Below are 18212 nucleotides of genomic sequence, written 5' to 3'. Positions count from 1 at the left end.
ATTCTAAATACATCACAGACAGTGTCATCAGCAAAGCACCATCACACCTCCTCCTCCATGCTTCATGGTGGGAACCACACATGCAGAGATCATCCGTTCACCTACTCTGCGTCTCACAAAGACACAGCGACACAACATACTCGGATATATATCCCGAAAGAAATACATGATCTCACTCCAATACATTTTTATAGAAAGTTAGCAAAAATAGATAAGATCTTGCTACCATGGAAAGGAAAATAGTTGTCTATTTGTGGAAATATTACCCTGATTAACTCTTTAGTCATATCGCAGTTAACATATTTGCGTTTGGTCATGCCAAACCTAGCAAACAGTTATTTAAATTATATGAAAAAAAATATTCAATTTTATTTGGAACGGAAAGACAGACAAAATTAAACAGGCCTATTTAAATAATGTGAATATGAATTCGGAGGGCAGAAATTATTAAATATTAAAGCATTAGACCTCTCACTTCAGTCATACAAAAGTTATACTTAAATCCAAACAGGTTATTTTGCTAATTAATAAGAATGTCTCACCCCATGTTCAAGAATGACCTTTTTCCCTTTATTCAGATTACAACCTCGCACTTTCAGATATTTGAAAAGGAAATAATCTCCCAAATATCGCTATTTTTAAAACAAGCCATAGAATGTTGGTTGCAATTTCAATTTAATCCACCAGAAAAAGACTTAACAAATAATACAACAAATATTGTGGTTAAACTCAAATATACTAATAGATTTTTAATTTTTTTGAAATATATATTTTTTTAAAAGGTATTATCTTTGTAAATTATATCATAAATAGGACTGGTAGAGTTATGTCACGCATGCAGCTAACATAAATATATGGAAATGTCTACCTAAAATTGCAACCAACTATTGCAGCATTACCGGAAAATGGAAGAGGGAAGTGGGAAAAAGTAGGGAACTTGGTTGTTGGCCCTGCATTAAAGACCATAATTGGTTAAAAAAAATTGTGATGAATAAAAAAGTATACCAGCTTCATTTAAGGACCAAATAATTGACAGCTGTGCCATTGACAGCTGTGCAATTGACAGCTGTGCAAAATAGTTGGGAAGAGATGTTTGACGTACCGATTCCATGGCACATGGTTTATGAACTAATAGGCAAAATGACGCCAGATTCAAAACTTAGAATTGTTCAATTTAAATTATTATACAGAATTCTTGAAACCAATAGAATGTTATATATATGGGGGATACATCCTTCCCAGCTCTGCAGATTTTGCTGTGAAGAGACAGAATCATTACATCATTTGTTTTGGTACTGTCCATATGTTTATTTTTTAATTTCACCTTTATTTAACCAGGTAGGCCAGTTGAGAACAATTTCTCATTTACAACTGTGACCTGGCCAAGATGAAGCAAAGCAGTGTGACACAAACAACACAGAGTTACACATGGAATAAACAAATGTACAGTCAATAACACAATAGAAAATTATGTGTGTGCAAATGAGGTAAGATAAGGGAAGTAAGGCAATAAATAGGCCATAGTGGTAAAATAATTAGAATTTATCAATTAAACACTGGAGTGATAGACGTGCAGAAGATGAATGTGCAAGTAGAGATACTGGGGTGCAAAGGAGCAAAAAAACAAAAAGCAATATGAGGATGAGGTAGTTGGGTGGGCTGTTTACAGATGGGCTATGTACAGGAGCAATGATCTGTAAGCTATGACAGCTGATGCTTAAAGTTAGTGAGGGAGATATGAGTCTCCAGCTTCAGTGATTTTTGCAGTTCGTTCCAGTCATTGGCAGCAGAGAACTTGAAGGAAAGGCGGCCAAAGGAGGAATTGGCTTTGGGTGGTGACCAGTGAAATATCCCTGCTGGAGCGCGTGCTACGGGTGGATGCTGCTATGGATACCAGTGAGTTGAGATAAGGCGGGGCTTTACCTAGCAAAGACTTATAGATGAATTGGAGCCAGTAAGTTTGGCGACGAATATGAAGCGAGGGCCAGCCAATGAGATCATACAGGTCGCAGTGGTGGGTAGTATATGGGGCTTTGGTGACAAACAGATGGCACTGTGATAGACTGCATCCAATTTGCTAAGTAGAGTGTTGGAGGCTATTTTGTAAATGACATGGCCAAAGTCAAGGATAGTCAGTTTTACGAGGGTATGTTTGACAGCTTGTTTTTTGGTGGCTTGTTTTTGATCACAGGTCCAGGAATGGCTGAAGATTTGCAACATTTACCTGGAGCTAACTCTGCAGATAGCACTACTGTCAATCGATCAATAATATAATAATGTTTATTTTAATTTACGATCTGTATAAATGAGAATAGAAAGGTTCAGAACTTTTGTGAAACATTCAGTATATGGCAAATAGAAATTCAATATTCAATATGGATGGTGTTAAGAGAGAGATGGGAGGGGTTGGATGGAGCTGAAGGTTAGGAATAATAATTAATAACAACAAGCTAACTAATGTACTGTGTCTGTAAAACGTATATAGATTCAAAACTTCTCTGAAAGAAATAGATGGGAGAGATTAAGGTTAGAGGAAGGACAGGACTTAAAACAAACTAAATATAACTATTGTAAAATAAACTGTGCCCGTAAAATGTATAGTGTGAATAAGCTGGAAGTAGAAGCCTACGCTTTGTTGTTCACTAGTTTACTCCAATTAGGGGAGGGGTGGTAGGGGTAGAAAGTAATAAAGGAAAAAATATATATACTGTATATATATTGAAGGGGTTGTGCAGGCTGAAATTGGGGTTAAGAGTTACCCTTTAATGACCATTTTTTGGAATGAAAAACAATTTTATCTATAGGTCAAATTTCATGGAAATCTGGAAAAACTGGAATGTTACTTTAAAAGTTGACTTTGGGCCAAAATGCAAAAAGAACAGATTTAAACTGTATAACTGATCAATGCAAGCATCATACGAGGTCATTTAATGCATAAAAACTGCTGAATAAGATCTAATCAAATTTGTCACATACACATGGTTAGCAGATGTTAATGCGAGTGTAGCGAAATGCTTGTGCTTCTAGTTCCGACCATGCTGTAATATCTAACAAGTAATCAAACCTAACAATTTCACAACAACTACCTTATACACACACACAAGTGTAAAGGAATGAATAAGAATATGTACATAAAAATATATGAATGAGTAATGGCCGAACATCAGGCAAGATGCAGTAGATGGTATAGAGTACAGTATATTACATACATATGAGATGAGTAATGTAGGGTATGTAAACATGATATAAAGTGGCATTGTTTAAAGTGGCTAGTGATACATTGTCGTGGTCGTGGAAATGACCGGACCAAGGTGCAGCATGGTGAGCGTACATTCCTTTTTATTTATAAATGTCGCAAACAAAACAAAGAATAAGGACACGACCGTGCCGCTTACTTCGGCTATACAGGCCACTAACAAAGACTACCCACAACTAAGGTGGACAAACAGGCTGCCTAAGTATGATTCCCAATCAGAGACAACGATAGACAGCTGTCCCTGATTGAGAACCATACCAGGCCAAAACATAGAAGCAGAAAACATAGAAATAAAGAAACTAGAATGCTCAACCTAGTCACACCCTGGCCTAACCAAAATATAGAATAAAAGCCTCTCTATGGCCAGGGCGTGACATACATTTATTACATCAAGATGGCAAGATGCAGTAGATGGTATAGAGTACAGTATATACATATGAGATGAGTAATGTAGGGTATGTAAACATTAGTGGCATTGTTTAAAGTGGCTAGTGATACATTTATTACATCAATTTTTCCATTATTTAAGTGGCTGGAGTTGAGTCAGTATGTTGGCAGCAGCCACTCAGTTATGGCTGTTTAACAGTCTGATGGCCTTGAGATAAAAGTTGTTTTTCAGTCTCTCGGTCCCAGCTTTGATGCACCTGTACTGACCTCGCCTTCTGGATGATAGCGGGGTGAACAGGCAGTGGCTCAGGTGGTTGTTGTCCTTGATGATCTTTTGGCCTTCCTGTGACATCGTTTGGGGTAGGTGTCCTGGAGGGCAGGTAGTTTGCCCCCGGTGATGCGTTGTGCAGACCTCACTACCCTCTGGAGAGCCTTACGGTTATGGGCGGAGCAGTTGCCGTACCAGGCGGTGATACAGCCCGACAGGATGCTCTTGATTGTGCATCTGTAAAAGATACTTGGCAACAGAAGTTACATTTCTTACCAATCTCTACAGCTTCAGTCCAAAAACAAATCCTTAGAAATTATATCAACACATACTGGACGAATTACTGGCTAGCTACAAGTGGCTATATAGCTTTGCTAATGAACTAGCTACATCGTCGAAGCGCGCATTACCACAATGACACATCGACCAAATGCACACACAAGAGGAGGAGCCAAATTCGACCATTTAAGCTAATTTCCTGCAATTCTGCACATTTTGCCATTGCTTATTATAATGAAGGTTATATAAAAATGTAAAAAAATATGACGTGTTAATTAATATGCTATCTGGGGAGCCCAGATGAATCAACCTGTTCTAAATATTGGGGAGGACTAGGACTGTTGCGGTGACTGTATTCCTGCCACACCGGCAGTTATTAGTCATGACCACAGTCAAATTCCATGTGACTGTTTAGTCATGGTAACTATGCTCCTCCAAGCTCTGATGCTGCTGATGGTCATTAGTAGCCTGCCAAACTTGCTAACTGCCTGGAACTCAGCACTCTATTGTCCCTCTAATCACTCTGACATCAATGCAAATGTATTCGAAAATCAAATCAAACACTTCATGAGAGCCCATGAGCTCATGTTGCGCAACATTTCTATAGGCTATACAATTGCGTGAGAAAACAGAGTTTTGATGGCATCTATTAAAAAGAAGAGGATCCCATCAGCTTTCTATAAGCTAGGGCTACTAAATTGATTTCTCAACTTTCCTAATATTAAGCGCATTACTTCTCTTTACAACAGGAATACAGCTTACCTGGCTGGCATGAAAATGATCCACGAGAAAAGCGTCCTCCATTCGCTATTTAAGTGCATAATTTACATATATTTTTCCCCTGCCCGTTTCGAGACAGATGCATGATAATGGTCCATTCTAAATAAGTAAAACATTCAGACATAGATTATTTAGTATATGTAAAGACAAGATTAAATCAATAATAGTCTGATGGGTGACAATATTAGCCTATCACGTGAATTATATATAACCACTTGTGAATGCTGCCCAGCTTATGTACAATAAGGCAAGAAACAGCACATGCCTTTTTTTGCGAGTTTTTCAAATCATAGTCGCACACCCAATGTAGCCTAGCAGAGGGTTTGTTTCACTAAACTAAAGTGGCCAAATAACTTCTTAACATTCAGCACATTAATCCGCTTTACAACCGGTGTAGAGACTAACTGGCATACATAGGAGGTGCGTGAGTTTCAAATTTAGGGAAGAGAATTTTCACTATAAAAATGCAGCTTTATAATAAAGCATTGCATGCATAATCACATTTGTGGTTACTTTTGAGAAAGGTGTTTTACCGCTAATTGATTGCATTTTGGAACATTCATTACTGTTGTGCTTACTGTTGTGCTTACTGTTGTGTGCGCATTGCTGCACTTATAATGTGAAGAAATAGCCTAATAGTTTATCAACATTTTAGGCTAAACGTTCTGATCTATTGCATCAGCCTCATTGCTTTAAAAAGTTGTTTTTATGCTAGTGGTTATATTAATTTGGGATCTATCGCATCCCACAACTGTCCCAAACTATGTCTGGAAAATGTATTTCTCGCACAGAAGGACAAGTAGACCAATAGAATAGGTCAACTTTTGTAATTTGGGGGATAGTAGATTGACATAGGCTAGTGCTTTCGCTGTTTGTTAGGCATAATCATCTTGTTCGCTGATGAAAAGTAAATGTGAACCTTTTTTCCAACATCTTCAATATGCCCCTCAGAATTCGATGAGAAGGACAGGCAGTTGCATCCCTGATGTGTCTGTCTTCACTTGTAGCCTACTTCGGAGCTGAATTGTGAGAAGGGCCCGATCAAATGATGGGCTTTGGCTAATAAGAATTCAGAGAGGTGCTTCGGAGCAAGCAGCCGGGAGAAGGGAATTCTAATGATTATATTCAGCCCAAGGGCACAACGGCAAAAGGCAAGGATTATTTTAGGGGCAATGCGGCCACAAAAGGGGGATGCCGGTGGGAAATTTGAGACATTATCAAATGCTTGTCAAATCGTGAATGAGAGACTGATAAAGTGTGTGCAGCCTGCGCAAAAAACATTGCCAAGTTCATGCTTTTCATGCAACTTTTCAAATCATAATTAGTCACATCATGCAGCCTTAGAATGTATTAAAAATCAAAACATTTAGCACAGCGTTTGTATTACAACTAAAGTTGCATAAATATCTCTAAATAGAGCATATAAGAGGACCTGTTTCTTTGTTAACCGCTCAACACAGAATAGCCACATGTGTACACGCTCCCTCGGAAATCGTTTGGAGAAAATATCCTTTATATTTTATTCAGCTATGTTCAATTGTATTCCTTATACTATAAAATAATATAAAATAATGCCATGGAATTCTAATCATATCTGGTCTGCTAAATTAACTAGTGTAGCCCACAGCCATATGGCATAGCCAGATAAGGGCCTAACATAAGGACAACTCTGTGTATGCTATTGTGTTCTTCAGAAATCATTTTCTTCATATCATGTTTCTTTAGACCTGTCTAAAATAAATCATAGATTTATTGTGAAGGTGTAGGCTATATTACATGGGTTTATTAGACTTTTTAAAATGTAGATGTTCCAATGGTCTGTATCAGTGGATTGTAGGCTATGCATTGAAGCCAGGAGATGCTAAATATGTTTATGTTAATTAACAGTCAATTACCACGAGACCGGCAGTAATTTGCTTGACAATCATTGGCTGACAAAATGTCATGACCACCACAGCCCTAGGGGGGACATGTCCCGCCATCCTTGTGGCAATTTCACCTAAGGTGTAAAGAGTGGAGTTGAGAGAAAGAATCCTTGAGAAGCTCTGGTGCTGAGGGATAAAGAATCTAAAAGGTGTTTTCCCAGCTTCACGTGTTGCATCTTGTTGATTAGGCTGTTAGTGATCCACTGGCAGATGGAGCTGGACACGTACAGCTGGAAAAGTTTGTCTTGTATCAGTTCTGGGATGACGTTATTGAAAGCAGAGCAAAGTCCACAAACAATATCCTTGCATCTGTCTTTGGGTTATTGGGGGGTTGACAAGACAGCACAAAAAAACAATCTGGGACCAGGATACATCATCTGCAAATGACAGAGAATTTGTAGTGTTTTCAGCCAACCAGTGAGGAGGTCAGGTCCGCTAACCGACAGCGCCAGAAAACTGTCTTTTTGTGATGCAAAGTCCTCCGGCTCTGGGTCCTGTCTCTTTCAAAATGACATTTTTTTTATTTGACCTTTATTTAACTAGACAAGTCAGTTAAGAACAAATTCTTATTTTCAATGGCAGCCTAGGAACAGTGGGTTAACTGCCTTGTTCAGGGGGCAGAAGGACAGAGTTTTACATTGTCAGCTCGGGGATTCAATCTTGCAACCTTACAGTCCAACACTCTAACCACCAGGCTACTTGCCACCCCACCTGCAAGCTTCAACAGAATATGACAGGTAGACTACATGGCTGATCTTGTTACAATTAATGAGCACAGACCAGACACACATGCGTGCACATAGGGGGAGAGTGTTTTTATTAGATTTTTATTGAAACTTTATTTAACTAGGCAAGTCAGTTAAGAACAAATTCTTATTTACAATGGCGGCCTACCCCGGCCTAACCCTAACCCAGACGACGCTGGGCCAATTGTGCACCGCCCTATGGGGCTCCCAAGTTGAGCTAAAGGGGTAAGTTGTTTTTAGGAAACCATACCAAATGAATAATGACACAAATATTTAGGAAGAGGGCATCCTTTCATGGAGTCTGTCAAGGAAGAAACCACATGGAAAAAGTAGTAAGTTAGGTTAAAAAATATATTTTCACCAAGTCAAATGAATTTGTGTTAGAGGATTCATGATGCTTGTATCTAAACCAAAGTATATAATTTTAAGATTGTTCTATAAATTAATTGGGGTTTCTGTAAGCTTCAATATGATGTCCTAAACCTAGCATGAAAGTGCATCCTTGTCGCTGTGTGGGCTAATATAGTCAAAATGTTTGCTTGGGTAAGTTGAGCCAATGGCAAGTTGAGCAAATGGAAGTGCTTTTTTCCCAGGTGTAATGCAAGGCATTATCTCTGGGATATGAGGTAACAACAGGGCCTGGCCTATGTTAAAAAAAAAAAAAAAAATGAGAAAGTATTTGTTAGGTGTTAAGTCTGTGTTGAAAAATGCTTAAAATTATTAAAAGACAAAAGCGATTGTGTTTGGAAATAAAGATAAACATGGTTTTAAGAATGTAGTGGTCATATTTCATTCAGTACAGAAATGTGTACACGGCTTAACTTACCCTGTCCCACGGCTCAATTTACCCCATATCCAGGGGTAAGTTGTGCCAAGAGACCACTTTTTAGGACAAGCTATGTTTTCAAAACTGTAATGTTTACATTAATTCTGATTATTTGCAGGGATACATGTGACAGGTTAAAGGAAATATTCATAGCCTGTTATACATTAAAAAGTATTAGTAAGTTCATAGTATGTGAGGATCTTAAAACATCTAAGGTTAAAAATATCATGCATTCAGTATTAGTTGATAGAGATTGATAACATTCATATAATTGTGTTAAAGTTCAAATCTGTCAAGTGTACAAAGGGTACGAATTGTGAGAGTAATGTGTAAACGTTATATTGATTACTTTATTTTGTGGTGCCTAAAAGTGTTAATCTGTGTTCTACGAAATGCTCTTAATCTATGAGCCTGAGATCGATTGCTCTGGTCTTCACCCATATTCCTGGGGAAATCGCGTTTTTTTTCATTGCACTAAAAGTTGAATTGAGAAAACAACACCGTATCACTCTCGATTATTTCTCCCCTGTTTTCAGGGGCGTAACATACACAACATCCTAAAATATATGTAGATACTGTATCTCCATTCAAAGACTCTTCATTCAAAGTCTCAATAATGGACACTTATGGCTGCTTTGCATGATATATTGTTGTCTCTAGCTTCTGGCCCTTGTGCTGTTGTCTGTGCCCACTATGATCACTTGGCTACATAGCTGATGCCTGCTGGACTGTCCATTAATCACGGTACTCCATTCTGTTTATTTATGTTTTGTCTGTCGGCCCCAGCCGCGAACTCAGGCTCTGTGTGTAGTTAATCCGACCGTCTCTGGCTAGTCATCGCCATTTTACCTGCTGTTGTTGTGTTAGCTGACTAGCTGTTGTTGTCTCACCTGTTGTTTTAGCATGCTCTCTCAATCAAGACCCGCGATTACTTTATGCCTTGCTGTATGTCTCTCTCAAATATCAATATGCCTTGTATACTGTTCTTCAGGTTGTTTTAGTTTACAATGGAGCCCCTAGTTCCACTCCTCACACCTCTGATACCTCCTTTGTCCCACCTCCCACACATGCGGTGACCTCACCCATTATAACCAGCATGTCCAGAGATACAACCTCTCTTATCATCACCCAGTGCCCGGGCTTACCTCCGCTGTACCCGCACCCCACCATACCCCTGTCTGCACATTATGCCCTGAATATATTCTACCACGCCCATAAATCTGCTCCTTTTATTCCTTGTCCCCAACGCTCTAGGCGACCAGTTTTGATAGCCTTTAGCCGCACCCTCATCCTACTCCTCCTCTGTTCCTCGGGTGATGTGGAGGTAAACCCAGGACCTGCATGTCCCCAGGCACCCTCATTTGTTGACTTCTGTGATTGAAAAAGCCTTGGTTTCGTGCATGTCAACATCAGAAGCCTCCTCCCTAAGTTTGTTTTACTCACTGCTTTAGCACCCTCTGCCAACCCTGATGTCCTTGCCGTGTCTGAATCCTGGTTTAGGAAGGCCACCAAACATTCTGAGATTTCCATACCCAACTATAACACTTTCCGTCAAGATAGAACTGCCAAAGGGGGAGGAGTTGCAATCTACTGCAGAGATAGCCTGCAAAGTTCTGTCATACTTTCCAGGTCTATGCCCAAACAGTTCGAACTTCTGTTAAGGGAATTTTTATCAATGATGACTAATTATGTATACATTACAATCAGGACTGACTAATCAGAATACTATTATGTTACTGAATATGTACTAATCCGAATACTATTATGTTACTGTATATGTACTAATCAGAATACTATTATGTTGCTGTAAATGTATGAGTTTTCTTTCTTGATCCCAGTACTGAATATAATGTGTGTGAATGAATCAAGGATTAGAACAATGACGGTCTGTTCCTGGGTAGAAATGAATGAACTAAATCTTCAGACTGGCTAGAATGTTTATCTACACCGGAAAACCTTGGCTCAGTCGTAAATTATATTAAATTGGTAGGAAGACGGATGTGGGAAGGCTTGAGATACAGCCTTTGTACTGGAACGGAGATGGCACGAGTTGGGGCTGAAACTAATGACGTCATTTTCAGTTTATAACCTGTGGTAAACTGTATCGTATTCAGTACTCTCGTGAATAAACTCTGCTGTTTGACTTTAAGACTGGGCTCTGTCTATTATTATAGAATACGGGTCTTACAAATCCTTATGAATTGACAGAGTGTTTAATTTTAATTGGGTATTAAAACATAAAGCAATTAAATTCCTTTAACAACTTCTAATTTTAAAAATGAATCTCTCCAGAAATAAGTCTCACTGTTGCCGCCTGCTACCGACCCCCCTCAGCTCCCAGCTGTGCCCTGGACACCATCTGTGAATTGATCGCCCCCCATCTAGCTTCAGCGTTTGTTCTGTTAGGTGACCTAAACTGGGATATGCTTAACACCCCGGCAGTCCTACAATCTAAGCTAGATGCCCTCAATCTCACACAAATCATCAAGGAGGTACAACCCTAAATCCGTAAACATGGGCACCCTAATTGACATTATCCTGACCAACTTGCCCTCCAAATACACCTCTGCTGTCTTCAACCAGGATCTCAGCGATCACTGCCTCATTGCCTGTATCCGCTATGGGTCCGCGGTCAAACGACCACCTCTCATCACTGTCAAACGCTCCCTAAAACACTTCTGCGAGCAGGCCTTTCTAATTGACCTGGCCCGGGTATCCTGGAAGGATATTGACCTCATCCCGTCAGTTGAGGATGCCTGGTCATTCTTTAAAAGTAACTTCCTCACCATCTTAGACAAGCATGCTCCGTTCAAAAAATGCAGAACTAAGAACAGATATAGCCCTTGGTTCACTCCAGACCTGACTGCCCTCGACCAGCACAAAAACATCCTGTGGCGGACTGCAATAGCATCGAATAGTGCCCACGATATGCAACTTTTCAGGGAAGTCAGGAACCAATACACGCAGTCAGTCAGGAAAGCAAAGGCCAGCTTTTTCAAGCAGAAATTTGCGACTCTGTCAATCACCATATTCTTATCGGCAGACTCAGTAGCCTCGGTTTTTCTAATGACTGCCTTGCCTGGTTCACCAACTACTTTGCAGACAGAGTTCAGTGTGTAAAATCGGAGGGCATGTTGTCCGGTCCTCTGGCAGTCTCTATGGGGGTACCACAGGGTTCAATTCTCGGGCCGACTCTTTTCTCTGTATATATCAATGATGTTGCTCTTGCTGCGGGCGATTCCCTGATCCACCTCTACGCAGACGACACCATTCTGTATACTTCTGGCCCTTCCTTGGACACTGTGCTATTTAACCTCCAAACGCGCTTCAATGCCATACAGCACTCCCTCCGTGGCCTCCAACTGCTCTTAAATGCTAGTAAAACCAAATGCATGCTTTTCAACCGCTCGCTGCCTGCACCCGCACGCCCGACTAGCATCACCACCCTGGATGGTTCCGACCTAGAATATGTGGACATCTATAAGTACCTAGGTGTCTGGCTAGACTGCAAACTCTCCTTCCAGACTCATATCAAACATCTCCAATCCAAAATCAAATCTAGAGTCGGCTTTCTATTTTGCAACAAAGCCTCCTTCACAACTTACCCTAGTAAAACTGACTATCCTACCGATCCTCGACTTCGGCGATGTCATCTACAAAATAGCTTCCAATACTCTACTCAGCAAACTGGATGCAGTTTATCACAGTGCCATCCGTTTTGTTACTAAAGCACCTTATACCACCTACCACTGCGACCTGTATGCTCTAGTCGGCTGGCCCTCGCTACATGTTCGTCGCCAGACCCATTGGCTCCAGGTCATCTACAAGTCTATGCTAGGTAAAGCTCCGCCTTATCTCAGTTCACTGGTCACGATGGCAACACCCACCTGTAGCACACGCCAGCAGGTGTATCTCACTGATCATCCCTAAAGCCAAAACCTCATTTGGCCACCTTTCCTTCCAGTTCTCTGCTGCCTGCGACTGGAACGAATTGCAAAAATCTCTGAAGTTGGAGACTTTTATCTCCCTCACCAACTTTAAACATCTGCTATCTGAGCAGCTAACCGATCGCTGCAGCTGTACATAGTCCATCGGTATGTAGCTCACCCAATTTATCTACCTCATCCCCATACTGTTTTTATTTTATTTACTTTTCTGCTCTTTTGCACACCAGTATCTCTACCTGCACATGTTCATCTGATCATTTATTACTCCAGTGTTAATCTGCTAAATTGTAATTATTCACCCCTATGGCCTATTTATTGCCTACCTCCTCATGCCTTTTGCACACAATGTATATAGATTATTTTTTTCTTCTTCTATGTTATTGACTTGTTTATTGTTTACTCCATGTGTAACTCTGTGTTGTTGTCTGTTCACACTACTATGCTTTATCTTGGGCTGCCATACAACTCTCCTTCCGTGGCCTCCAATTGCTCTTAAATACAAGTAAAACTAAATGCATGCTCTTCAACCGATCGCTACCTGCACCTACCCGCCTGTCCAACATCACTACTCTGGACGGCTCTGACTTAGAATACATGGACAACTACAAATACTTAGGTGTCTGGTTAGACTGTAAACTCTCCTTCCAGACCCATATCAAACATCTCCAATCCAAAGTTAAATCTAGAATTGGCTTCCTATTTCGCAACAAAGAATCCTTCACTCATGCTGCCAAACATACCCTTGTAAAACTGACCATCCTACCAATCCTCGACTTTGGCGATGTCATTTACAAAATAGCCTCCAATACCCTACTCAACAAATTGGATGCAGTCTATCACAGTGCAATCCGTTTTGTCACCAAAGCCCCATATACTACTCACCATTGCGACCTGTATGCTCTCGTTGGCTGGCCCTCGCTTCATACTCGTCGCCAAGCTCCATGTCATCTACAAGACACTGCTAGGTAAAGTCCCCCCTTATCTCAGCTCGCTGGTCACCATAGCATCTCCCACCTGTAGCACACGCTCCAGCAGGTATATCTCTCTAGTCACCCCCAAAACCAATTCTTTCTTTGGCCGCCTCTCCTTCCAGTTCTCTGCTGCCGATGACTGGAACGAACTACAAAAATCTATGAAACTGGAAACACTTATCTCCCTCACTAGCTTTAAGCACCAACTGTCAGAGCAGCTCACAGATTACTGCACCTGTACATAGCCCACCTATAATTTAGCCCAAACAACTACCTCTTTCCCAACTGTATTTTATTTATTTATTTATTTAGCTCCTTTGCGCCACATTATTTTTATTTCTACTTTGCACATTCTTCCATTGCAAAACTACCATTCCAGTGTTTTACTTGCTATATTGTATTTACTTTGCCACCATGGCGTTTTTTGCCTTTACCTCCCTTCTCACCTCATTTGCTCACATTGTATATAGACTTGTTTATACTGTATTATTGACTGTATGTTTGTTTTACTCCATGTGTAACTCTGTGTCGTTGTATCTGTCGAACTGCTTTGCTTTATCTTGGCCAGGTCGCAATTGTAAATGAGAATTTGTTCTCAACTAGCCTACCTGGTTAAATAAAGGTGAAATAAAAAAAGGTTTACCCTGTTTTACATTTACATTACATTTAAGTCATTCAGCAGACGCTCTTATCCAGAGCGACTTACAAATTGGTGCATTCACCTTATGACATCCAGTGGAACAGCCACTTTACAATAGTGCATCTAAATATTTTAAGGGGGGGGGGTGAGAGGGATTACTTTATCCTATCCTAGGTATTCCTTAAAGAGGTGGGGTTTCAGGTGTCTCCGGAAGGTGGTGATTGACTCCGCTGTCCTGGCGTCGTGAGGGAGTTTGTTCCACCATTGGGGGCCAGAGCAGCGAACAGTTTTGACTGGGCTGAGCGGGAACTGTACTTCCTCAGTGGTAGGGAGGCGAGCAGGCCAGAGGTGGATGAACGCAGTGCCCTTGTTTGGGTGTAGGGCCTGATCAGAGCCTGGAGGTACTGAGGTGCCGTTCCCCTCACAGCTCCGTAGGCAAGCACCATGGTCTTGTAGCGGATGCGAGCTTCAACTGGAAGCCAGTGGAGAGAGCGGAGGAGCGGGGTGACGTGAGAGAACTTGGGAAGGTTGAACACCAGACGGGCTGCGGCGTTCTGGATGAGTTGTAGGGGTTTAATGGCACAGGCAGGGAGCCCAGCCAACAGCGAGTTGCAGTAATCCAGACGGGAGATGACAAGTGCCTGGATTAGGACCTGCGCCGCTTCCTGTTTGAGGCAGGGTCGTACTCTGCGGATGTTGTAGAGCATGAACCTACAGGAACGGGCCACCGCCTTGATGTTAGTTGAGAACGACAGGGTGTTGTCTAGGATCACGCCAAGGTTCTTAGCGCTCTGGGAGGAGGACACAATGGAGTTGTCAACCGTGATGGCGAGATCATGGAACGGGCAGTCCTTCCACGGGAGGAAGAGCAGCTCCGTCTTGCCGAGGTTCAGCTTGAGGTGGTGATCCGTCATCCACACTGATATGTCTGCCAGACATGCAGAGATGCGATTCGCCACCTGGTCATCAGAAGGGGGAAAGGAGAAGATTAATTGTGTGTCGTCTGCATAGCAATGATAGGAGAGACCATGTGAGGTTATGACAGAGCCAAGTGACTTGGTGTATAGCGAGAATAGGAGAGGGCCTAGAACAGAGCCCTGGGGGACACCAGTGGTGAGAGCACGTGGTGAGGAGACGGATTCTCGCCACGCCACCTGGTAGGAGCGACCTGTCAGGTAGGACGCAATCCAAGCGTGGGCCGCGCCGGAGATGCCCAACTTGGAGAGGGTGGAGAGGAGGATCTGATGGTTCACAGTATCGAAGGCAGCCGATAGGTCTAGAAGGATGAGAGCAGAGGAGAGAGAGTTAGCTTTAGCAGTGCGGAGCGCCTCCGTGATACAGAGAAGAGCAGTCTCAGTTGAATGACTAGTCTTGAAACCTGACTGATTTGGATCAAGAAGGTCATTCTGAGAGAGATAGCGGGAGAGCTGGCCAAGGACGGCACGTTCAAGAGTTTTGGAGAGAAAAGAAAGAAGGGATACTGGTCTGTAGTTGTTGACATCGGAGGGATCGAGTGTAGGTTTTTTCAGAAGGGGTGCAACTCTCGCTCTCTTGAAGACGGAAGGGACGTAGCCAGCGGTCAGGGATGAGTTGATGAGCGAGGTGAGGTAAGGGAGAAGGTCTCCGGAAATGGTCTGGAGAAGAGAGGAGGGGATAGGGTCAAGCGGGCAGGTTGTTGGGCGGCCGGCCGTCACAAGACGCGAGATTTCATCTGGAGAGAGAGGGGAGAAAGAGGTCAGAGCACAGGGTAGGGCAGTGTGAGCAGAACCAGCGGTGTCGTTTGTCTTAGCAAACGAGGATCGGATGTCGTCGACCTTCTTTTTCAAAATGGTTGACGAAGTCATCTGCAGAGAGGGAGGAGGGGGGAGGATTCAGGAGGGAGGAGAAGGTGGCAAAGAGCTTCCTAGGGTTAGAGGCAGATGCTTGGAATTTAGAGTCGTAGAAAGTGGCTTTAGCAGCAGAGACAGAAGAGGAAAATGTAGAGAGGAGGGAGTGAAAGGATGCCAGGTCCGCAGGGAGGCGAGTTTTCCTCCATTTCCGCTCGGCTGCCCGGAGCCCTGTTCTGTGAGCTCGCAATGAGTCGTCGAGCCACGGAGCGGGAGGGGAGGACCGAGCCGGCCTGGAGGATAGGGGACATAGAGAGTCAAAGGATGCAGAAAGGGAGGAGAGGAGGGTTGAGGAGGCAGAATCAGGAGATAGGTTGGAGAAGGTTTGAGCAGAGGGAAGAGATGATAGGATGGAAGAGGAGAGAGTAGCGGGGGAGAGAGAGCGAAGGTTGGGACGGCGCGATACCATCCGAGTAGGGGCAGTGTGGGAAGTGTTGGATGAGAGCGAGAGGGAAAAGGATACAAGGTAGTGGTCGGAGACTTGGAGGGGAGTTGCAATGAGGTTAGTGGAAGAACAGCATCTAGTAAAGATGAGGTCGAGCGTATTGCCTGCCTTGTGAGTAGGGGGGGAAGGTGAGAGGGTGAGGTCAAAAGAGGAGAGGAGTGGAAAGAAGGAGGCAGAGAGGAATGAGTCAAAGGTAGACGTGGGGAGGTTAAAGTCGCCCAGAACTGTGAGAGGTGAGCCGTCTGTGCTAATACTATGATGTGCTGCTGCCATGTTGTGTTGCTACCATGCTGTGTTGTCATGTGTTGCTGCCATGCTATGTTGTCTTAGGTCTCGCTTTATGTAGTGTTGTCTCTCTTGTCATTATGTGTGATTTGTCCTATATTTTTATTTTTAATCCCAGAACTGATTTGCCTAGTTAAATGAAGGTTAAATAAATAAATAAAACATATTTGTTAGAAATAATACTATATTTCCCCTAATGGAGTGATGCTGAATGTAAAAATTATTATTTTACCACACTACAGTATAATTCTAGCATGGAATAGGTGTCATTGTTCGAAATGAGTTCTTCTGTATCCTTGTTGACAATAATGGGAATCCACCATAGTTCTTTTCATGAAAGGAATCCCCACGTGTGACTTCATGTGAAACGAAAATGAAAGGGGTATTGGACAGTCCGGTCGTTGATAGATCAGTTTCTCTTCTCATATTTCGCTCGCTTCGTTATTAAAATCTGAATACCAAATTATAGTGTAAACATTTCCCCTATGTAATCATATTAGGTCATACATGTAGCTATTATTCTATTGTTCGAACAATTTTCCTCTAGTCTGTTGACGATTGTTAAATATACCAAGTCTAAAGGGGTTTAATCAAGCGGAATGCATTTGAAAAGGCTAATATAGAGCTCGAATAATGATGATCCTAGATCATACATCGACATAAAATTGTTTCTTTATTTCAAAAGTGTGTAATGTATTATATATGCAGAACGATTTGCATTTAATCTGTATTGATATTATAACACACCCGCTGATGTATAAGTAGTTCGTTCCGAAAATGTGGGGGGTTTCCCCTCCACTGAAAGTAATGTGCTGTTCTGCGAGCTACCATCAACAACACTTTACTGCCCTACAGGCGCTCAAGGACTGAGGTAAAGGGAAACAAAATACCCGCGAATTCCCCTGAAGATTTGACAAAGGATTACAAGGTAAATGGCCGTTAAACAGAATAAATAGCTAGCTACATTGTATTACATTGCCATGTTTAATCGCTACTATAATTTTGTTTGGCTCCTGCTGGACATTATTGAACTTGACGACCAGATAATGGGTCACGATTCAGTTAATTAACGTTATCTATGTTGGCTAGCACGGCTAGTCAGTACTGGCAGCAGTGTCATAACAAGGTTTTGCTAGCAGCAACCTACGTCGTCTACAGTAGCTGGTTAGCCATTCACTCAGCTAACTACGTAACTAGTTCAATGTGTTGGTATCTAGCTAGCACTATAACGGACGCCGCCCGTACTATATAGGGCTAGCTAGCTAGATGGTTAGTTTGGGAGCTAGCTAACTCTTGATCAGGACTCCGTTCAATAACGGTACGTTACACATGTCATTTGAAGAAGGAGTCTTTATAGGGTTAGTGTTCCAACACAGTCATATCATCCACGCAGGGCCGGTTCTTGCCTTTCTGCGGCTCTAGGCGATAATATTCTAGTAATAGTACAAGCATTTCGCTACACCCGCAATAACATCCGCTAAACACGTGTATGTGACCAATAAGATTTGATTTGATATAGGTAAAAAATACCTGTTTTCCAGATGTTAGGTTAAATGTAGGTTCTGAATGAA

At 42.1% G+C, this 18212-nt stretch overlaps 1 protein-coding gene across 1 annotated transcript in view; it reads left to right on the top strand.

Annotated features, from left to right (window-relative positions):
• The first annotated feature begins 17099 nt into the window (after positions 1-17099).
• The window catches only part of LOC115105554 (protein EURL homolog), a 33317-nt gene continuing 32204 nt past the window's right edge, over positions 17100-18212 (top strand). Inside the window, exon 1 of the mRNA XM_029627730.2 lies at positions 17100-17569. The gene's annotated coding sequence lies outside the window, so the exon portion shown is untranslated. The remainder of the gene's footprint in view (positions 17570-18212) is intronic.

This window comes from Oncorhynchus nerka, linkage group LG22, assembly GCF_034236695.1.
Source record: "Oncorhynchus nerka isolate Pitt River linkage group LG22, Oner_Uvic_2.0, whole genome shotgun sequence".
Taxonomy (NCBI): Eukaryota; Metazoa; Chordata; class Actinopteri; order Salmoniformes; family Salmonidae; genus Oncorhynchus; species Oncorhynchus nerka.
This window is presented reverse-complemented; position numbering and strand designations above follow the sequence as displayed.